We start from the raw sequence: 22,738 nt of genomic DNA on the forward strand, positions 1-22,738 counted from the left end.
TACACTTTAAAAAAATAAAAGGGAATATGTATATATTTACATCTCCTCTTTTTTAGATAAATGGTAGTATGCTATGCACACTTTTCACTATTTTGGTTTTTTATTATATAAATTTTTTTCTGAACACTACTTTGTAATAGTATATAGGGGTATTCCTTATTGTTTTTTCATAACTGCATGGTATTCCAATGAATGCACATTCCATGGTTTATTCTACCAGTTTCTTGTTGAGGACACAGTGCTACAATGAATTGTCTCGTGCATACAGTTTTTCATATTTTTCTGGATTATTGTTTGAATAGGTTCCTAAAAGTGAAATTGTGAGGTCAAAGGGCAAATGCATGTGTAATTTTGCTAGACATCATCAAATATCCTTGCAGAGGGGTAGTATTTTTCCCACCAGGAATGATGAAGGTGCCTGTTGCCTCACAGTCAACCAACAAAGTATGTTGTGGAATATTTGGGATATTTGGGGTGTTGCCAATCTGACAGATGAGAAGTGGATTTCAGAGTAGTTTTAATTTGCATTTCGCTTATTAAGACCTAGGCCGAACAGCTTTTCACATGATTAAGGCCATTTGCATTTCTTTTTTCCATGAGCTTTTCATATCTTTGGCCCATTTTCCTGCAGGATCGTTAATCTTTATTTTTAGAGTCTCTTTACACATTAGGGATGGTAATACTTTACCTATCATATACATTGCAGATATTTTCTCTCAGTGTGTTACTTGTTTTTTGTTACTTGTCTTTTAATTTTTCTTCTGGTGTTTTTTTGCCATGCAAGTTTTTGTTTGTTTGTTTGTTTGTTTTAATGTAAGCAAAAGTCTTTTTCCTTCTTGCTTCCAGAGTTTAGACAGAGTAAAGTTTACCCACTACAAGGGTAAAGAAAAATTCACCTATGTTTTTTTCTAATACTTGTAGGGTTGTATTTTTTACATTTTAATCTCTGATTCATTCAGAATTGATCCTGATGTATGTTGTGAGGAATGGACCCAATGTCTTATTTTTCTATATGGCCATCCAGTTATCCAAACACCTTCTATTTAAAATTACATCTTTTCCTCACTGGTTTGCAATACTACCTTTATCATAGACTAAATTGCCGTACATATTTGGGTCTGTTTCTGGATTTTCTATTCTAGTTGCATTAATCTGTTAGTGTATTCATATACTAATATCACACAATTTAAATTATGTAGCCTTTATATTGTTTGTAAGTTCAAACTTAAAAATGTTTGTAAGTTATATTAAGTTTGTAAGTTGGATTCTGGCTTGCCAACTGTGTATCATGGAGATCTTGGATTCAAAGGAAGAGGAGATCTGTGAGAGACAGAAATATCACCTTTCCCACTTCCTTCCTATCTAGACTTTAAAATACTTAATGTCAAGATTTATGGCGGGCTTACCTGGTGGCGCAGTGGTTGAGAGTCCTCCTGCCGATGCAGGGGATATGGGTTCGTGCCCCGGTCCTGGGAGATCCCACATGACGCGGAGCGGCTAGGCCCGTGAGCCATGGCCGCTGAGCTTTCGCGTCCGGAATCTGTGCTCCGCAACGGGAGAGGCCACAACAGTGAGAGGCCCGCGTACCGCAAACAAACAAAAAAAAAAGATTTATGGCTACTTAATTTTCACACTGTTGCTTGGAACCTAGTATGTGCTCAATGAATAGGTTTCAAATTTGAAGGCCAGTCAAGTGTAAGAGAATTTATTCTATATATCTCAGAAAGTTAGAGCCATGAACAGTGGGGTGGAAGCTGTAATGGATGTAATTATCAATTCAATATGAGAAACAAATATTAGAATCGTAAAAAGGAAGGGATGCCTAATGGAATCGTGAGCTCCCTATATTAGGACATGAACATGACCACCCCTCGGTATTACTAGAAAGAGATGAGATTTATGACCAAAATACTAATAGTTAATAGTAGTGTAGCAGCAATTATATCTGAGCTACTGTCCTAAGTGCTTTACATGTATTAACTCCCTTAATCCTTGTAGCAACCTTGTAATGTAGAATCTTTTATTACCCCCACTTCCAGGAGGGTATACTGAAGCACAGAGAAGTGATATAACTTGCCCTAGGAAAATGGTAGGACATATATACACTACCAAATGGAAAATAGATAGCTAGTCGGAAGCAGCTGCATAGCACAGGGAGATCAGCTCGGTGCTTTGTGTCCACCTAGAGGGGTGGGATAGGGAGGGTGGGAGGGAGATGCAAGAGGGAGGAGATATGGGGATATATGTATATGTATAGCTGATTCACTTTGTTATAAAGCAGAAACTAACACACCATTGTAAAGCAATTATACTCCAATAAAGATGTTAAAATGGTAAAGCTGAGATTTCAACCCAGGAAGAGTGGCTTCAGAAACCATTATGCCTTATATAGATAGGCATGGTGTAGTGGCTTTCAGTAAGAAATCAGATCAGATTTCTCATGATCTCCTTGTGGGTTCATTTATGTGTGTATTCATTCATTCATTCTTGCCAGGTGCTGGGAAACTGGAGGTGAATGACATAGACCCTGTCTTTGAGTGGCCCTCAGTCTAGCGGGAGAGACCCCCGTCTTCTAAGTATCAATACTAATCTAACAGATTATAGAAAATGTCATGAGCTTAAACGGGATGTTTTGACCCCTTCCTCCATTGTGACTTTAAGGACTTCTGTGTTTTTTGATCTACCAATGGCGACTGTAGTAAGTATACAACTCAGAGAAACGGCTGACACTATTTCTCGTGAGAGTTCTAAAAAAAAAAAAAAATGCAAACTATTATTCTTTTTCCAAATTATGAGTAGTAGTAAAGATCATCAACACGAACTAAAGCAACAAACAAAAATGAACACAGTAAAAATTTTAAAAGCTAAAAAATTGATTGAAGAAATGAATAGTAATATAATTTACATCTGCAAAATTTGATTCAGGAAAACTAAACATGGTTGAAATCATGACCACAAAAAAAAACTCTGTGATGGAGGCCATAATTGTAAAAAAGATGTAGATTTAAAAATTGCTGATAGATAAGTCATATCTTAGTTGTAAAATCAATGCAAAAAAGTATTAACCCCATGAAAATAAGTCTAGTAAAATAAAATTAGAAAATTAGCATAAAAGGAAATATATTTTAATTACATTATATAGAAAATTGACCAAGAGAATTAAAGTCCCTTAATGATATTTATTCCAGAAAATATTTCCTGGATGAAAATTCATCATTGTGAATATAATTCGGATTGAAGCACTAAGTAAGGCACAACCCAGTGCTATGGATCAAAATGGCAAGGATGAAAGATGCTGTGTGCTTTACAGTACCACCCAAGAGGGAGTGACCCCTCTACCCCTGGGAGCTGGCTGAGGCTTCACAAAGGAGGCAGCATTTAGGCTGGGCCTAAGCAATGAAGGTGTGTTATTCAGGTGGGAAGAGGAGGACAGGTGTTCCAGAGAGTTGAGGTGACATGTGCAGTGACAGCTGAGAAAGAGCATGACTGTGGCTGAACTCTAAGGCTGGGAACTGGGGGTCTGTAACATGGGGCTAAAACAGAGGGCCAGTGACAGACAAGGTAGAGCCGTCAGATGGAGAAAAAGAGTGGTCATTGGCAATGCAGCGGGTGGCCTTCGGTGGGCTCTTTGCTCATCCTGGCTTGTCCAACATTTTCATCAGTGACTTAAGTAAAAGGAAAAGGTGAACTTATGGTGGATGACCTATTACTGGGAGAGTCCAGACAGACATTTCCTTGGTTTCTAACATTGGCCTTTCTAGGTCTGAAATGTCTTAAGAGTTGGTTTAGTGACATCAACTCTTGGGCAACAAAAGATTATTATTTCATAAAGCAGATACATGCTCCACAGTTGGTAGCGGTATTAGGCCACAAGTCTGGGAGATGATGATAATATTATTAATCATAACAATAACGAGTGGAGGAACTTCCATTTATTGGATGCTATTGACCTATCACTTTGTTTATATTATCTCGTTAATTTTTATGTAAGTCCCATGAGGCCCGTGTTGTTATCCCCATTTTGTAAGTTAGGAAGCTGGAAGTAATAGGATAAAATGCCTCCCCAAATCACTCAAGATAAGAACCAGCCTGAGAGGTCTCGAGGTTCATACCTTATCACTGTGTCACGATGCTCCTCCACCTCTGCCTTCAGGGTTTAAAGTTGTCCATGGCATAAAGTTTAATTTCAGGAGCTAACCTGGGTCAGCGTCACTTTGGAAAAGGAACACAGTACTGTTTCAGTGCTTGAGGTTTCAGCCCAAATCCCTCATGGGAGACGGGGCCTGGTTCAGACAGTACCACGCAATGTCTTCACCTGAGGTCGCAGGAGACATCAAAACTGGAGGGGGTGACAGAGACAAGAGCTGAGCTGAAAGCCAGAGTCCAGAGTGTCAGAAAGGAGGTAGATTGGGGAACTGCCAAATGAGAAGAACTGGTAACAGGAGGCCAGAAACCTGGGTTCAGGGCGCCAGAGACACAGAGGAGGAAGAGAAAGCAAAGCAGGGGATGTAGCAACTGCCCAGAACAGGCATCGCCATTATTTGAAACTTTTACAAAATATATCTAGGGTTAAAGGGCTAGAGACTTTGCTAAAATTACTAGTGAAAGAGGCCCAAGCAAATGTATGTGTGCTTGTTAACCCTGCAGGATACTGAAGCGCCCGAGGGACCACACGGTTCCCCCCAGAGGCCTTGGGCTTAGAAGGCTGAGTAAGCTCATTGCTGACATCACCGTTGTTCTCACCCAGCCTTGGGTGAGAACAAGGGCGCTAATTAAGAACACTGGATACCACGATTTTAGGTACTAGTCTCTGCCAGCACAGAACAGAGACGTGAAAAGGAAGAGAAGGCGTGTGGGCACCAGTGTGCTCGCTCAACTGGAAAGGTCTCAGGAGACCACCAGAAGCAACATCTCATAGAAAGCCTACACGCAGATTCTCTGACCCACCTCCCCGTCCCTGGAGACAGAGAAAATTAAACACCTTAAATTGGATTTTAGTCTGTTGCTTCTAAATGGTATGGTTGGTCCAAGCCAGCTGGAGCTAGAGTTCAGAATAACCCGCAAGCTTAGAGCAACACGTCCTTCTGGGGGGGCGGGGGATGGAGGGTGTCGTGGGCTGCCACCGTTTTGTATCATTCTTTTGTGAACTGGGATCTGTCGTGGCATTGTCCTTCAGCTGCTGTCATGGGGTAAATAAAGCCCACAGGAGGCTGCAAGCCGTACAATGGAATAACTATTCCATCTATGCTGTCTTCTGAGGCCAGGGATTTCAAGACATGAGACACAGGTTTCAAGGTTGCGGGCTTTTGTTCTTCCTAAGGGCATTTTCCCAGTGACTCAAAACTTTTTTTTTTTTTTGGTACGCGGGCCTCTCACTGTTGTGGCCTCTCCCGTTGCGGAGCACAGGCTCCGGACGCGCAGGCTCAGTGGCCATGGCTCATGGGCCCAGCCGCTCCGCGGCATGTGGGATCTTCCCGGACCGGGACACGAACCCGTGTCCCCTGCATCGGCAGGCGGACTCTCAACCACTGAGCCACCAGGGAAGCCCGACTCAAAACTTTTGCTAAGGCATTGTCCATGTGTTCCCTTAGCGCTGTGTTAGATGCTAATAGTGGTCTGAGTGCTCATTGGAGGTCAAGACGTAGCCTTTCATGGTCCTTATAAATGAGTTATTAAAGTTTGACAAAGATGGCATTGAGATTTCAAGCCCAGATGCTGAGAGATTTGGGGGTACCATTGACTAAGAAAGGGGTCTTTGGTGTAGAGAGTTGGTTTGTGGGGAAAAATGGGGCAAGTTTGATATTAGAAATAACAATGGAAATAACCAGAAAGCTCGCATTATTCGTCCGTCTATTTATTTACACAGTGAACATTTATTATGCTGCTGTGTTCTGCACTTGGCATTAGGGGAGAAATGTAATACCCAGATCTTGACTTCAGCAAGGAGCCAGAACTAAAGGTAAAGAGAAGATGTGGAGGTGAGACAGGGGATCAGGTGTGCCCACGGAAGGTACGAGGATGGAGGAGCCCAGAGAGGATGAAAGTCTGAACTAGAAAGAGATTTTAGAATTGAGCATGGTCATAGTAAATGGGGCAGGTGGCAGGCTGGTGCCCATAGTTACAGAGAAGGATTGACTAGAAAAATAAGAGCTGGGTTGGTGGAAAACCACAGATGTTATGGGAAGCATTTCAAGATTGCACTAGTCATGGTAAGATGACCACACGATAATAGCTACCATTTATTCATTGTTTACTTTGTGCTCGGTGCTTTTGTTTATTTAATGCTAGACACCGTGCTGAGCTCTGGGCATACGGTGATGAACAGGATTGTCTACATTGTACCCTCTTAGAGCTTACATCCTGGTGAGTTTTATGCTGTATGTCATTTCGTCCTGAGAACCACAAGAGGCTAGAATTATTATCCTCATTTTACAGACGAGGAGACTGAGGCTCAGAGAGGTTGAGTCAGTTGCCCAGGTCCCACATAGAAAGAGTTTGGTGGAGCTGGGATTTGAACACGGTTGTCTGATGCCTAAGCCTGTAAAGCCCTGAACTGTGAGAATATGAGTGGAGAAAGGGCGTCCCGATGCAAGTGGAAGAAGCCTTTGAGGGGACAGTTGGGATCAAGGGGTGGTGATAGAATACAGACTTCAAAGGAGGGATTGAGGGGGCAAGGAGTTTAGACATTTTATTTGACCAAGAACGGAGGGAGAGGGATTCCTTGAAAACTGCTTGCAGGCACAGGCCAAGTGCAAGGGCCCTGGGAAAATATGGACTTGACCTTGAGAGAGGAGTTGACATTGTCTTTCTAGGTGGTCAGCGGTAGCCAGCCCTGCTCTGTTGGAATGTGTGCCACTAGGCGTGGCCTCCTGGGACCGTGGGGCCTGAAATTCCCAGGGCCCTTGAGGTCTGAGCATCCTGGGGCCTACGAAGCCTAAACTTCCGGAATCGGGGTCTTCTCTGCTTGCGATCTCCATATGGGAGGGGAGCTTAGCGCCCCAGGCAGCCCAGAACCAATTATTCTGCCATGCTGGGTAGCCAGAAGGTATCTGAAAACATTGAGAGGAAGGCCTCTGCCATAGCACATTATCTTTAGCTCACCAGCCACGCAGTGACTGCAATTACAAAGCAGCCGTGGAACAGACACAGCTTAACAGTACGTTGTAAGTTTTATGGTTAGTAAAGATAAGTGCAAAATTTATCCCTAAAGAACAAAGCAATTAAAAAAGTACATAATGAAGCAATTACCTAGAAATGATGGGGAGCAGAAGGAGAGGACCCATGGACAATTTTATTCTGGAAAGGTCTTCACACTTACGTTTCTTTAATTGTGTTCAATGAGAGAGCCATAGCAAAGTAAGATTAATAAGCTGTACAGAAGAGGTAACAATTGATAAAGGGGTTTGAGAGCCAAGCTGAAGAAAATGTTACCTTGTTAAAAAGTTAGGACCAAGGTGGAAAATAGCTATAAAGGCCATTATTGGGACCATTAATGAAACTTGATTATAGGCTGTGGATTAGATAATAGTAATGTCTCAATGTATAATTTCCAGATTTGGGAAAAAAAGCAAGAGCAAAAGCGTAAAAAACCTGGGAGCCAGCAATGGATGTTAAAGCTCCAGAGAGTCAGTTTCTCACTCCTGTACTTATTCTTTTTTTGTTTTGTATTTTGTCTTTCTTTAATTGAGTCTGCCTGCTGCTTTGTGTTGTGCCCTTGGAAGGTAACTTCTTTGCCACAATTACATTGTGTTTCCAATTTTCCAGGAAGGGACCACCAGGCAAGGCCAGAATCAGCTCCTCAGAATGACTGATAGAAACTGAGCAGGGATTGCCCCCGCCTTCCTTCTCCTGCCCCTTCTCCTCTTCCTCCTCCTCCCCCTTCTCTCCCCTTCCTCTTCCTCCACCTCCTCCCCTTCCTCTCCCTCCTCCTCCCCCTCCTCCTCCCCTTCCTCCTCTCTTCCTCCTCTTCTTCCTCCTCCCCCTCGCCCTCTTAAGCATCAGCGTCTGTCTCAGCGTGATCACCATCCAGTGTTGTGGTTTTCTTTGGAAAAATCCTCCTACTCACAAATCTGAAATTGCAGAAGGGGAATTAAGAGACATCTACTCCCATTGCAAATGCTCTTCACTTTGTAAAGCGACGCAAGGGGCAAGATCCTGATGAGTAAAATTTCCCAGTGCTTACCAATGATGGTTTACGGAAATTATCCCTACACACGTCTTTCCATCAAGCGGGCTTACCTGCACATAAAGTCAGCCCTGAAGATAGTCACCCCCAGTAACACCCCCAGGAGACATTTACTCCCCGAGGTCCTGTCTCTCTCTGTGTCTGGGCTCTCTCTCTAGTTTTGGATAGTCTAAGGAACGGGACCTCTTTCCTCGCTTAGTGCTGGCCACACTCAATGCAGTGTGTCTGGCTTTATTCATTACGCCTACTTCAAATGCTGCTCCTCGGTGAGTGAGGGTCTTGACGGCGTGTGTCACTTTCACTGCCTTGGAATTGGTATTCCTATAAAGAAATCATGGCGTAGGGGAGAGAAAATATTAGTAATACTATGATTTCAAGGCAGATGCTTATCTTGGGTTTCAGTGTTTCTAAAATCAGGTTATGCTTGATAAATCTGGCATATATAGATAAATAATAAATATATAAATAAATTACAATTTATTATCCAAATCAGAACACTTTTGAGAGTGAAAGAGGATACCACTAACTGTTACACTGGACCAGCAGGCATGAACCAATGTTGTCGTGGGCAAACCAGGACATGATCACTTAACTTATAATTTTATATGTACATTTAATGCAATTTCATTCATTTGACGTTATTTGGTAGGCGCCTGCCATAGGTGACATTGGGCATACAGTGTTTAACATTGAGCATGTAATGCTTAAAATTACATGCTTAATATTTGGCATACAATGTTTAAAAAGTAAACACAGCCCCTTCCCTCTTGGAGCTGATGGTCTAATGGGACAGACAGCTGATGAAAGGGAACGAAGAATAGATGTATCGTTACAAATTGTAATGAGTGCTGTATTAGTCAATTCCGGCTGCCATAACAAAATACCGTAGACTGGATGGCTTAAACAACAGAAGTTTGTTTTCTCACAGTTCTGAAGGCTGAAAGTCTGAGATCAGGGGACCAGCGTGGTCAGATTCTGGTGAGAGCTCTCTTCCTGGCTTCCAGACAGCCACCATCCTGCAGTGCCCTACATGGTAGAGAGAGAGCTCTACGGTCCCTTCCTTTTCTTATAAGGACACCAGTTGTGTCTGGTCAGGATTCAGTCCTTACAACCTTATTTGACCTTCATCACATCCTTAAAGGCTCTATCTCCAATACAGTTACATGGTGGGGGGCTGGTGATAAGGCTTCAACATAAGAATTTTCGGGGGTCGGAGGGACACAATGAAAAAGCACAGAATGTAAGTTCCAAAAAGTCACGGGCTTTGTAGGTTTCGTTCAGTGACAAAATTCCCATCTCATATTACAGCCCCCAGCACAAAGGAAGGAAATACTAAATAAATAATGGTTGAATTGAATTAAAGTGGAGAAGGGACATGATCTGATTTATAATTTTAGAAGATGGATTGGATGGCAACAAGCTTGCAAACAAGCAAAAAAACTTGTTAGAAGGCTATTGATAGGCGGAGGGAGGGATGCGGGCTCATTGCTGTGTGTGCCCTGCAGTCTGTCCCTCACTCGCCACTGACGGCCTGTCTCGTCGCCTGCAAGCCGTGCCGCCGCCCCACAGAAACGTTTCGATTACCTGCAGTCCTTCGCCAGATGAGGCCAGTGTCCAGGGCACTGGCTTCTCATCTCACTCGGGCTTATGCCAAAGATGTAAACTTTGGTGCGGATGCCTGAGCCTTAATGCTTCAAGGTGTAGACCTTTTAATTGATGCTGTAGCCGTTACTATGGAGCCAAAGGTAAGGACAGTGATTATTGAACAGAGTTGGGGAAGTCCCAGAGTGACAAAAGATGGTGTGACTGTTGCAACGTCCATTGACTTAAAAGATAAATATTGGCGCTAAACTTGTTCAAGATGTTGCCAATAACACAAACGAAGAGGCTGGGGATGGCACCACTACTGCTACTGTACTGGCTCTATCGCCAAGGAAGGCTTTGAGAAGCTTAGCAAAGGTGCTAATCCAGTGGAAATCAGGAGAGGTGTGATGTTAGCTGTTGATGCTATAATTACTGAACTTAAGAAGCAGTCTAAACCTGTGGCAACCCCAGAAGAGATAGCCCAGGTTACTACGATACCTGCAAATGGAGACAACGAAATTGGCAACATCCTTTCTGATGCGATGAAAAAGGTTGGAAGAGAGTGTGTTATCACAGTAAAGGACGGAAAAACACTGAATGACGAAATTATTGAAGGCATGAAGTTTGATAGAGGATATATCTCTGCATACTTTATTAATACATCAAAAGGTCAGAACTGTGAATTCCAAGATGCCTATGTTCTGTTGAGTGAAAAGAAAATTTTGGTGTCCAGTCCATTGTTCCTGCTCTTGAAATTGCCAACGCTCACCATAAGCCCTGGGTCATAATTGCTGGAGATGTGGATGGAGAAGCTCCAAGTACACTTGTTTTGAATAGGCTGAAAGTTGATCTTCGGGTTGTAGCAGTCAAAGCTCCAGGTTTTGGTGACAACAGAAAGAACCAGCTTAAAGACATGGCTATTGCTACTGGTGGTACAGTATTTGGAGAAGAAGGGCTAACTCTAAATCTTGAAGATGATGCCATGCTCTTGAAAGGAAAAGGTGACAAGGCTCAAATTGAAAAGCGTATTCAAGAAATCATCGAGCGGTTAAATATTACAGCTAGTGAAATATGAAAAGGAAAAACTGAATGAACGTCTGGCAAAACTCTCAGATGGTGTTGCTGTGCTAAAGGTTGGTGGGACAAGTGACGTTGAAGTGAATGAAAAGAAAGACAGAGTTACAGATGCCCTTAATGCTACGTGAGCTGCTGTTGAAGAAGGCATTGTTTTGGGAAGGGGCTGTGCCCTGCTTCAGTGCCTTCCAGCCTTGGATTCAAAACTCCAGCTAATGAAGATCAAAACAGTAGTATAGAAATTATTTTTAAAAACACTCAAAATTCCTGCAATGACCATTGCTAAGAATGCAGGTGTTGAAGTTGAGAAAATTTTGCAGAGTTCTTCAGAAGTTGGTTATGACGCTATGCTTGGAGATTTTGTGAATGTGGTGGAAAAAGGAATCACCGATCCAGCTAAGGTTGTAAGAAGTGCATTACTGGATGCTGCTGGAGTGGCCTCTCTGTTAACTACAGTAGAAGTCGTAGTCACAGAAATTCCTAAAGAAGAGAAAAGAAGAGAAGGATCCTGGAATGGGCGGAATGGGTGGGATGGGAGGTGGGATGGGAGGTGGCATGTCCTAATTCCTAGAATAGTGTTTTACCATCATTAATGAGATGTGAAAGGAAGCTCAAGGCAGCGTTCCTCACCAATAACTTTAAGAGAGGTCAGTTGAAGGAGATGACTGAAGAAAAGGCTGGCTGATGTTTAAGAAAATCACTATAACCATCAGTTACTGGTTTCAGTTGACAACATAGAATGGTTTACTGCTGTCATTGTCCATACCTACAGATAATTTATTTTGTATTTTTGAATAAGGACATTTGTACATTCCTGGTTTAAAAAAAAAAATGAAGGCTATTGATAGAGTTGTCCACACAAAAATAATTGGAGCAGAATGTTGTCTGTGCATATTGAGAGATGCGATTAAATTTAAGCTATATTTAGGAGGTAGAACTGACTGCATTTGCTGATGCATTACTGGCTGTGAAGGGGGAGGAAGAGGACATAATTACAGATGAGTTACATAATTATTTATGTAGGTTTCAGGCGTGGGCTATTAGATGGATGAGGGGAAGATGAAGGGACATCTGGGGAGGCAGGGAAGGAAATCATGAACTTGGTTTTGGACAAGGTAAGTTTGCGTGCCTGAGAGACACACACGTGGAGGTGACATGTAGGCAGGAGGATATATAAATCTCAAGCTCAGCAGAATGTGGTATTTCCTCCTGCCCTGAAAAGTTCTTATTACTGCGGTGGTGAATCGTATCATCAGTGGAATCTTACACTGGTAATAGTTATACCTCACACTTAGTGGGGCTCTAAACTTGGGCTAGGTGTTGAAATTCTCTCATTTGATCCTCGCATCTACTTTTGCAATGTGTCATTTTTGTGACACGTTGCACAGACAAGAAAACTGAATATTAGAAAGTGAAATGAAATGTCTGAAGTCACCAATCTAGCAAATGGGAAATGTAGGATTTGACAGCAAGACTGTTTAACCCCTGTTCTCTGACCACAATGTCCTCCTGTCTCACAAGAGGCAGAGGTCTTGGAAACATTTCCTACTGTGCTTCTATATTATCATGTGACCTTGAACCTCAGGTGGGAAACGAAAGGTAATCTTTTAGGTCCCCTAAAAGGTAATCTTTTAGGTCCCCTGCTATACTGCAATGCTGATCTCTTTTGTAAATCCCATTGTTTTTTCTTTTCTTTTTTTTTTTTTGCGGTACGCGGGCCTCTCACTGCTGTGGCCTCTCCCGCCGCGGAGCACAGGCTCCGGACGTGCAGGCCCAGTGGCCATGGCCCACGGGCCCAGCCGCTGCGCAGCACGTGGGATCCTCCCGGACCGGGGTACGAACCTGCGTCCCCTGCATCGGCAGGCAGACTCTCAACCACTGTGCCACCAGGGAAGCCCGTAAATCCCATTTTTAATGTGAGTTTGCTGTAGGTACCTATCAGAGATGAAACCCAAGCTGACAATTCCTTTTGATGTATATGAAAAGGGCAAATCTCTTTAAGTGAAAACCCAGCACACTAGCTTTCTTAATCTGAATTCCAGTGGAGTAAGAGGAAAACTCTTTAGAACAAATACTTCTGCGTGAGAAAATGTTCAGCATCTCAGATTTGTTTTATCATCTGAACGATAACCTCGAGCGTTCCTCTGAGAATGTGGGTGTGATGCTTGGGCCAGACACACAGCTTTTCCTCTAATGTTTGCACCCAGGGTCTGCCAAACTTCCCCACCTATGCTGTCCCAGTGACACATGGGTCACCTGTCATCTGGCTCCACCATGCTGGGAGGTGACAGATTGTATTATACTTTCCTCTAGTGATTCTGATTGCCCTGCATTTCAGAAACGACCCTCCTAACTTATCCTCCTGCCTTATCCTTTGAACCAGTGTCACTCTTTTTGTATGTGTGTGGGAGGGGCATCTGGTATGGACAATCAATTTGAATTTGATTGGAACATGCTAACGAGCCGTTCATATGGGGAGTAGGGGTTGTTTCTGATTAGATTAAGCTTCTGAGAGAGGAAAGAAACAGCCACTGATTAAAGACATAAAAAAGGAAACACATTAAATGAGTCAGTGGTTCATCTTCATATAGCAAAGTATAAATTAAACATATTCCTGGGGATCAGCTTTGAATAGCAGCTGGGTAGAGCGAGCTTTTCTGAATACATCCACAGGAGAAGGCACTTACAGCAATTCAGAGGGGCTTAACCCACCAGAGAGGGCTCTGAGAACTCCTGAGTAAATGGATGGGCTGAGTTATCTGATAAAAATGACTCTCACACTAGGGACGGGAAGGGTTTTATTTGGATTTCAGAAAATTGTTCCCTGAGTCCCTGTGACATTCAAGCTCATTATTATTCTCTACAGCAATAGTGATGGTAATGGAGCCAGAGATCTTAGTTCAAAACAAAAGAAGCAATTAGAGTAGAGAGCACGCGTGTCAATGGGACCCTGATTTGGAACGTGGCCAATACTTCTGTCTCAGAGCTTGGGGCTTCTGTAGTTTTGGTTCTATAGAAACGCCTGGGCTGGAACTAGCCTTCTCGGCTTCATGCACGGGGGAAGCTGTGAGGGTCAGCCCTGCTAGACTGTGTCACCTGACCAGCGCTGGCGGTGTGGCTGCAGCCCCGCCTCCCGCTGGCTCACACTAGGATCTGTGGAGCTGCCATGGGGCTGCTACCTGTGGCTGTCGGAGGAGCCCTGAGTCATGCGTGGTCTCCAAGCCCCTGGCTTCTCCTCTTCCAGCCTGCTGGCTTCTCCCTTGGTTTTCTGACTGCTGCTCTGGTTCTGAACTGGAACCAGACTCTCCCCTACAGCCTGTTTTGCAGGAGTCCTAATACCTGCCTACCCCTGGCAGCTCCCTCTCTCCCCCATTGGGGACTAAATCTCCTCTCTGTATCTTCAGTCCCTAGTGGGGACCTGCTCTGAATGGACTCATCATCTGGACCTGGACGGTCTCTCCCCATGCCTGGAAACTTCTGCTGCAAAGTCTCACCCAATAGATTGAACCCCTTGTTATCCATGCTGCAGGGCCCAAGCCTCTCTGGTCACTTTGCCTCTCCACATGCCGGCAGCGTGTATGAATCAGGGAAATGTTCACAGTCTGCAACAGCAGCCCCCAAACCCCAAAGGCTGAACCCAGGACAAGTTTATTTCTCACTCACTTCACAGTCCTCTAAATGTTGGGGGGCTCTCCTGGCCAGCTCTTCTCCAAGTGGTAACTGAGGACTCAGGTTGCTTGGGGGTTCCCCGTCTTTGAACTTCAAGGTCATCTTGGCGTAAACATCCAGCGGATTGGGAGGAGAAGCGGTAGAAGTGTTCATGGGTTTCCCACACAGGATACTTACCCACCTGGGCCTGAAAGTGACAGCTGTAATTTCCTCTCTTATTTCATTGGCCTGAGCTGCTCACACAATCCCTCCCGACTTCAAAGAAGGCTGGGAGATATAGAGGAACACACAGATATGTGTTAGGAGTCAGCCACATTCTTGGAGACCACCCTTCTCCTGGCTTCACTTCCCCAACCCCAGGTAGGACCAGGCCTGTCTTCTTCCTTTTCTTCCATTCTGTCTTGAGTCCACCCTAACCTACATTTGGACAATAGTAATCAGGGCTGTTGGCTGCTATGAGTTTTAAGGTAACCATGTATAAGTTCACCTTGTTTGGAACCACTGAAAGAGGGCTTCTAATCTCAATCACCACGTGTTTGCTAAGTGATCCTCCTGGAATTTCCCATAAGGAAATGAACTTTCATGGTCCCAATCTTTAGAGTCAGAGCATTAGGGTCCAAGGAAAGCTGGGGCCCCTGTCTATGATGGGCTGGTTTGCTGAGCTTGGCACCATGGCTGCCCCTGGGTTTCCTATAGGTAAACAGCTATTTCAGCAAATCTCAAGTCCCTGCAGAACAGCCTTTTAACTTTTTCTTCATGAAAAGTTTCCAGACATTCCAGCCCAGCTGGTCTCTTCTTGGATTCCTACCAGATGAATCTTCCTGCTGCCTTCTGAGAGTTATGAAGGATCCCTTTCAAACAGGGGAACTGCTTCAAGGGCTTCTTATGGCTGACCCAAAATCAGACCCCTTCAGGGACATCTTCCAAGAAAAAGCATCATTTTTCCCCCCCCCCAAGCAGGAATTCTGTCCAAAAGACCTTTTGGCAGTGTTTTATTGTAAGAATAGGGCTTGGGAAACTGGATCCCCAGGGAGTGTTTTTCTGTGGAGTCTGATGGAAGAATAAGCATTGTCAGACTTTAAAAAATGTTTCCTTACACTTGAAAAGAATGAAATGTCTGCCTTTGGAAACCTGGGAGAGCACCGAGGAAAGTGCACAGAGGGATGACTCAGAACTAAGGCTCAACTCTCAATCCTTCATTCATGCAACTTATCGAGTATCTATCATGTGCCAGGCCCTGTTTATGCTCTTGAGATTCCTTAAGGAGAGCAAGGTGGCCATGGGTCTTCTCTCACAGGCTGGTGTTTTGGGCCCATAAATAGGAAAAAATGCTCCATCTCACTGGTACTCAGGGAAATGCAAATTAAAATTACAGTGACAGTGAATTTCACACCCATCTATGAACGATGCCAAATGTTGGCAAGATTGTAAAGCAACATGAGTGCTCATCTGTTCTGGTGGGACTGGAACATGGAATTCTCACTTTGGAAGAGTTTCACTATCCCTGGGAGAGTTGAACGTGTGTTCTAACCTATGGCTCAGAAATTCCACTATGTGCAGATACACAGAGAGGTGCTCTCTCTTGGGTGCCAAGAGACATGTATAAGAATATTCGAAGGAGCACTGTTCATAATCCTGAAAACAACCAGACTGTGGACCACCAGGAGAATGCATAAATAAATGTCTGTACATTTATACGATGGAGCACAATGGTGATGAAAATAAATGAAGCAAGAAGCAAGTTGAAGAATGCAGAAAATACACTTCCATTTATACAGCATTTAAAACCAGGTCAAACTAAGCACGTAGTTGAGCTTGATGGCAAGGAAATTATTAACAAGATTCAGGATAATGGGTTACCTTAGTGGGTAAGGAGCAGCACACAGAGATTTCTAAGTTGCTGCCAATACTGTTTCTTAAGTGGGCAGTAGGTAAACAGTTGTCCCTTGTGTTATGTGTCTTTAAACTGTACATATACAAGGTGCACAGGCACGCAGCTGGAGGAGGTATGGGTGACACGGGAATGCAGAGCAGAGGCATTTACCAAATTCAGGGCAGACAGGGAAAGTAGGTAGGAATTAGCCAGGCAAATAAATATATGTGATGGGGGAAGAGGCTGACAGCCTCTGGCTTTTGACTTAGCTTTGCCCAGGTTTGACCTCTCTTTCCTTCTCATTCCCATGCACAGCTGCTACTAGAGTGAGACACATGCGGTGTCTAGGTGATGCCCTAGTCAGTGTCTTTGTTTGCCTGCATTTCTGACCCTACAGCCACTCTGCAAACACGTTGCTGGTCTTCTGCCAGCCATTCTCAGGCCTCAGCCTCCATCTTCCTCGTCTTCCTCCCCCCAGCCTGCCTGGGTTGGCTTTTGACTCTTGTCTCAGCATTTCACAGCCAAGTTAGGCGAGACAGCTACACATAAAAAGGTAATTAACAAGATGAGCCAAGAAATAAGGACCACTTGAGTGGTGCGAATCATGTTTCAGGACTTTGGAGGAACAGGGCCAGGCTGGCTTTGGATGGATGGAGAGCAGGAAGGAGGATGTCTGGGCTAAGGGAACAGTGGGAAGATTTTGCCAAGAGAGAAGAGCTCATTAAATGTCATAAGGAGATAAAAGCTGGACAGGATTTGGGATCTTATCCTGTGGACTGTGCTTATGAAGTACAAGACTAAGGTGCCACCGCCCCCCAATCACTTACCCTCGGTAGATATTACTAATAAATGGTGGCATGCTTTTCCACTGAGCCCAGACGGAGCCTCAGAATCCTTCTTAACCCAGTGCTTCAGAAGGACATTAACCAGTGAACGGATTTGACATGGGAGTGTTATCTGCTATTCCTACCAAAGACTACAGAGTGATCACCAGACTCTGAGTAGGAGAAATGGTCACACTGTATCCTGATGTCTTGCCTCCAGTGTCTCCCTATTTTATAACTCCCAATTCACAACTCTACCGGTTGTCTCAGATACTGGGTAATATTTGAGGTATTGGCAAGAACACTTAGAACCACAGAATGCAAAAAGTAGAAGGTATCTAATATGTCACTGAGTCCAGCTCCTCCATTTGGCAGCTGGGAGAAACTGAGGCTTGGGAAGGAAACAGGTCTGTTTTTGTAAGTGGCAAACATAGGACATAAACTCAGTCTTCTGACCCTGACCTTGTACCAGCAGCTCCCAGTCCTGGGAAGGGAAAGGAACCTGATCCTTCCTAAGAACCTACTAGATGCCTGTCTTTGCTAGAGGGAGCTTTTCATACAGCATCTCTTTTAAACCTGCCAGCTGCCCCAATAAAAAGGCAACTGACATCCAAGAACAGGTCCAAGTGAAAGGCTAATGTGTGACAGAGGCAGGATTCACACTCGGTCTACCAGCCCGCAAGACCTGCATGCTTTCTTGTAGTTCCCAGATGGATGCACCAAGTTTCTTCAGAAACAATCACAGGATTAGGGCTCCCTGGGAAGGGCTGTTGGTGAGTGTGACTCGCTCTTGTGTTTACAACAGTTCAGGTTCTCAGTCACGTCTGGGGGCAGCCCAGCAGCTCCTCCGTGGGCGTCTGGAAGTGTTGGCTAGGTGGGGGGCTTTCTCTACAGTGAGTTCATGGTTCCATAAGATGAAACCACCTGCAATCGCCCAGGTTCATTTGATAACTTCCCGAGGTTTATAACGGTAATTCAAGCTCTGCAGCCAAAGTAACTCTTCTCGTTTGTAGCAGCATGCACTTAAATGTCAGAGCTTTGCTGAAAAACCACTTGGGTTTGAAGGAAGTCATTGTGTTCAGTAAAATCTGGCACATTTTATGTTTATGGCCTTTATTAGAGGAGCCAGCTAAGTGAGTTAAGCCATCTCTCTATATGGTGAATGAAAGCCCAGGGCTCTGGGATTGCTGGAATCACTCATTCAGATCACAGCTATTGAACATGTCCTGAGTGCCTGGTGTTGGTATATGCAACGTGCACCTTGTCTTCCTGGAGCTTATACTTTAGCAGGGCAATGGAGGTGGAGGGCAGACATTGAACAAAAGAAATACGTAAATAGAAGTATTGTGAATAAGCATTAATAAGAAAAAGGGTGGGGTGCTAAAGGTATTCAGAGGGGATCTAATTTAGACTGAGTGGGTGAAAGAAGGTAAGATTTGAGCTGGGTAACAAGTGGGGGATTTATTCCAGAAAGATGGAATAGCAGGTGAAAAGGCACAGAGACAGGAAAAAACTTGGTGTGGTCAAGAAACATGTTGCCCGGTGCCCATCCAGAAGCCACGAGGTCCAGCCTTGGGCTGACGTGCCACCAGGCAACCCCAGGGCCTGTAAGACTAGCACACGCCTCACTTGTTATGAGCCTGGGTCACAGCGCACTAGGTAAAAATTAAGTTCTACCTTGGTAGTGGCTTCCTGTGCCCCGCGACCCCTGCGACCTCATCTGCCTTCTTGGTTGCTGACCCTTGGTCTTCATTTCTCAGCCACCCCTTTGGTACCCAACCCTTGCCCTTCCTCCTCTTGGCACCTCCACCCCCTAGAACTTGCAATGCTGAGCCATCATTCTGTCCCGCATCTTTGCCCTCCCTCCAGCGGCCCTGCTTCTCTGGCACAATGCCTCCCGTCTATGGCCTCTATCTGGTTTGGGTCTTGCCACGTCACGCCAGCTAAGACCTGTGTTCCAGGCCTGGATCCATTTTACTTCCTCATCCTCCCAAACCTCCATGGAAGCTTCATGATGTCATCTTTCGTGAGGTCCAAATGCCAATGATTTTCTTTCCTATCCTTTGTCTGCCATCCACGAGAGGGCCTCTGAGATCAGCTGTGGGTAAGACTTCTGAGATTCTCTCTGGAGCAAGCCATTGGTCAGCGGAGCTGCTCATCATGCGGGGATCGTGGAGCACAGGCTCTCTCTTGTTGATTTCAGGGTCATTGGTCAGGGTCCGGAAGTGAAGGGGCAAACACGCCAAATACACATCTTCTGCTCCAACCAGAAGCTGCCAGGAGCCCAAAGGCTATATCCGAGGCAGATGCTCACGATAGATGAGTTTCTTTTCACAGGAGAGAGGAGAGCGGAGACAAGCTCTAGGTGAACAGGTGCTTCCAGTCTCTGGAGAGGAGCCTCTTCCTGCTGGGCCAGGCACTCTGGAGGGCAGCACGTCTGTTGTCTGTTGGGCTTCAGCCAGACACATGACTCCTCTGCAATCATTTGTCCCCTGAAGGTGGCTGTACGGGAGAAGCCAATAGCAGCAAGCATAATGGTTATTATAAAATACTCGATAATAACAAGTGCAGACTAAGGGCTTACAATATTCCGAGCACTACGACAGGGGCTTCCAGAGCCCACAGCTCAGTGTAGCAATCACTGTCATTTGAGTTTCATAGATGGGATGTGAAGTACCCCAGAGTTGCCGCTCAGCCAGCACATGGTGGGGTCAGATTAGACCCAGATGTCCTGATCCCACCTCGGCTGCCATGCATACAGAGCTCACCCGGAGGCAGGCTCGGGGTCAAACACCTACCTGCACTTCATCCCCTTCTTCTACCGGGCGAAATTGAGACTTGGGAGGAGAAATATCCTGCCAAAGGTGACACAGCAGCAGGTGGCAGAGGTAGAGATTGGAATCCACTTCTCGCTGGCTCCAAAGCTGTGCTTTTACAAACTATGCGCTACTCCCACCCAGCTCAGCCATCCCACCTCTGCTGGAAACCCGTGATCTGTTCTAGGCACCGTTTAGCACATGTCTAAAGGAGAATGTGGTGAAGAGCTTGGAGAACATTTTGAAAGAGGGAAGGAGATTAGTAAACCAGCAGGTACCGGAGTGTTGTGGTCGGGAAAGACAGGGCTGGGACCACAGAGCATGACAGGCTCACCTAGTTGAAGGGGATACAGAACTGTGACACTGAACTGACACCTCAAGGATGTCAGGTGAAGCAGGGCGGGGTGGGTATGCAATTGCATGTGCAGAAATCCAGGGGTGAGAGGAAACCCAGCATATGCTGGAGGAAGTCAAAACTGTCAGCATGACTGCAGCACGGAGCATGTTAGGAGGCAAGCACGAGGCTGGAGGGGTGGGCAGGGGCCAGGCCCCCGGAGCCTCAGGGGCTGTGCTGGGAAGAGCACCATGCAGGCGGGACGAGATCCAATGTACACCTTCAGAAGATCACTCTGGCTGCTGGGTGGAGAAGAGACTGGACGAGGAAGGCAGGAGGGAGGGCAGTTGTTTGGAGGCTGTTGCAGAGTCCAGATGGGACATGGCAGTGGTCTGGATGAGGGCGGTGGCTACAGGATGGGGAAAGGGGAGTAGCTTCAAGAGGTCAGCAGTGAATTCACACGGCTCCTTTCACTGTGCAGCTAAGGGCAGAATGGGAGGTGCTGCCACCACCCTTCTGATTAGAACCAAGGCAGAGGCTCCCACTCTAAGATGAAATGGCGACTGACTCTTTGAGAGACAGGTCTTGGAATAAAAGAGCTTTGTTACAAATCATGTACTGTGTTGGGTCGCTGAAATATGTCAATTAGTAGCCTCCGTTCCGGTGGCACAAAGAATAATTACCCTGACTCCGTGTGTCATCAGTAACATATTAACAGTATTCACAGGCTTTCCTTGAAAACCTGAGCAAAGTGAGTTGGAAATCAGCACAGTCCCCAGAATATATGGGTCATGGACATGAAGGTACACACCGTAGAGCCTTCCATGGCTTCCTTTCCTGGTCCTCGGAACCACCCCTGGATGTGGAAACTTCCTTCAAAGCATGGTCACCTGGGGAAACACTGGCTCTTCCTTGAGCTTCGGTCAGGCTCAGACTCATCCTTTTTTTTTTTTTTTTTTTTTTGATCGGCAGGTGGACTCTCAACCACTGCGCCACCAGGGAAGCCCCAGACTCATCCTTTTGCCTTCGTACTGGCTGTGTGGTCCTGGGCAAGGGACAGCCTTGGTCTCAGTCTCCTCGTTTGGCATTGGAGACAATAATCACTACCTCACAGGGTTATTCTGAAGATTCTGCTGTGTATCATTTGTTCAGTAATAGCCGAGGCTGACTGAGCGCTAATTATGTGCCAGGCATCTTTCTAAGCACTTTGTCTATGAGCACTTTAATCTCCTCAGCAACCTCTTGAGATGGGAACTCTTAGGATCCCCATTGGAGATGAGGAAACTGAGGCACCCTGAGATCAAGTGAATAACCCAAGGTCACACAGCTACTGTGTGTGATTTGTGCCGGTGCCTCCCACATAGTGGACGCTCAGTGGGGATGCTTGTTTCCTTTCCATTGGCCCTAAATATTAATAATATACTAAATGCAAGACAGGCTTAGAAAGTCAGTCCATTGCCTTCCAACTTCCAACAGGACCAACTGGTGTGAAATAGCCTGGTAGAAGAGAAGACATTCTCTTCCTAACTGGCACGGGGTGGGGAGGGGAATTCAGCTAAATTTGAAGCTGACCTTTCCTTGGAGGAAGACCTATGGCTGTCGATGGGTACACGTTATAAGCGCAAGTGTCATCCACCAAGTTGTCCAGTTGACAATACCTAATAAGTGACCACTGCTGTCCACCAAGAGATCTTGATTGCTTTCCACCAAAAGCCTCACTCATCCTCTCTGACCAGGTATTTCAGATTCATCCCACTTTTCTAAGCACCAACCATTTACTGATTGGTTGTCTGATTAGGTATCAATCATTTATATATTTATTCAACAAGTACTTACAAAGTACCTATATGTACCAGGCCTTGTGTTCTGTGCTGGAGATGAGAAACGAATGAGATATGGGTTCTGCCCTCTAGCAGCACAGTGAGGGGGAGGCTGACCTATTAGCAGGTAAGTTGTGGTATCAAGAGCTTTGAGGGCCAGAGGAGGAAGCTCTGCCCCAAGAGTGAAGCAAAGAGCCCACAATAGTGTGGCTGGGTGGCCAAGATCTTGAGAGATGATATTTTTTTTTCAGCTGGAGAAGGAGTAGGGAGGACATTCCAAAATTACAAATAGAATGGGCAAAGGCCTAAAGACACAAAAGGATGTGCACGTTCCAGAACATTGAACTCCCACAGTGTCTGGAATGATTGTGGCAAGGGCTCCAAGACACTGTCCCTCAACGCTCAGGTTACAAGGTCATTTTTATTTTTCAAAATCAAATTGCATCCTGTTCAAGCTCCTACTCACCAAGGTCAGGGAGAAGTTTCATATTATTCCCTTCTTTTTTTTTTTATTCCCTTATTTATAGCTCCCCTACCCCCACACTTGGGTTCTGATAGA

The 22,738-nt window shown here is 45.1% G+C and overlaps 1 protein-coding gene and 1 pseudogene across 1 annotated transcript in view; both read left to right on the forward strand.

The window, feature by feature from the left end:
* Positions 1-22,738, forward strand: part of GALNT18 (polypeptide N-acetylgalactosaminyltransferase 18) — a 338,519-nt gene that overhangs the window by 251,466 nt on the left and 64,315 nt on the right. The gene's annotated exons all lie outside the window — the stretch shown is intronic.
* On the forward strand, positions 9,859-11,407 carry LOC112407706 (60 kDa heat shock protein, mitochondrial pseudogene; annotated as a pseudogene).

Source organism: Neophocaena asiaeorientalis, unplaced genomic scaffold (genome assembly GCF_003031525.2).
Source record: "Neophocaena asiaeorientalis asiaeorientalis breed wild unplaced genomic scaffold, Neophocaena_asiaeorientalis_V1.1 scaffold504, whole genome shotgun sequence".
NCBI lineage: Eukaryota > Metazoa > Chordata > Mammalia > Artiodactyla > Phocoenidae > Neophocaena > Neophocaena asiaeorientalis.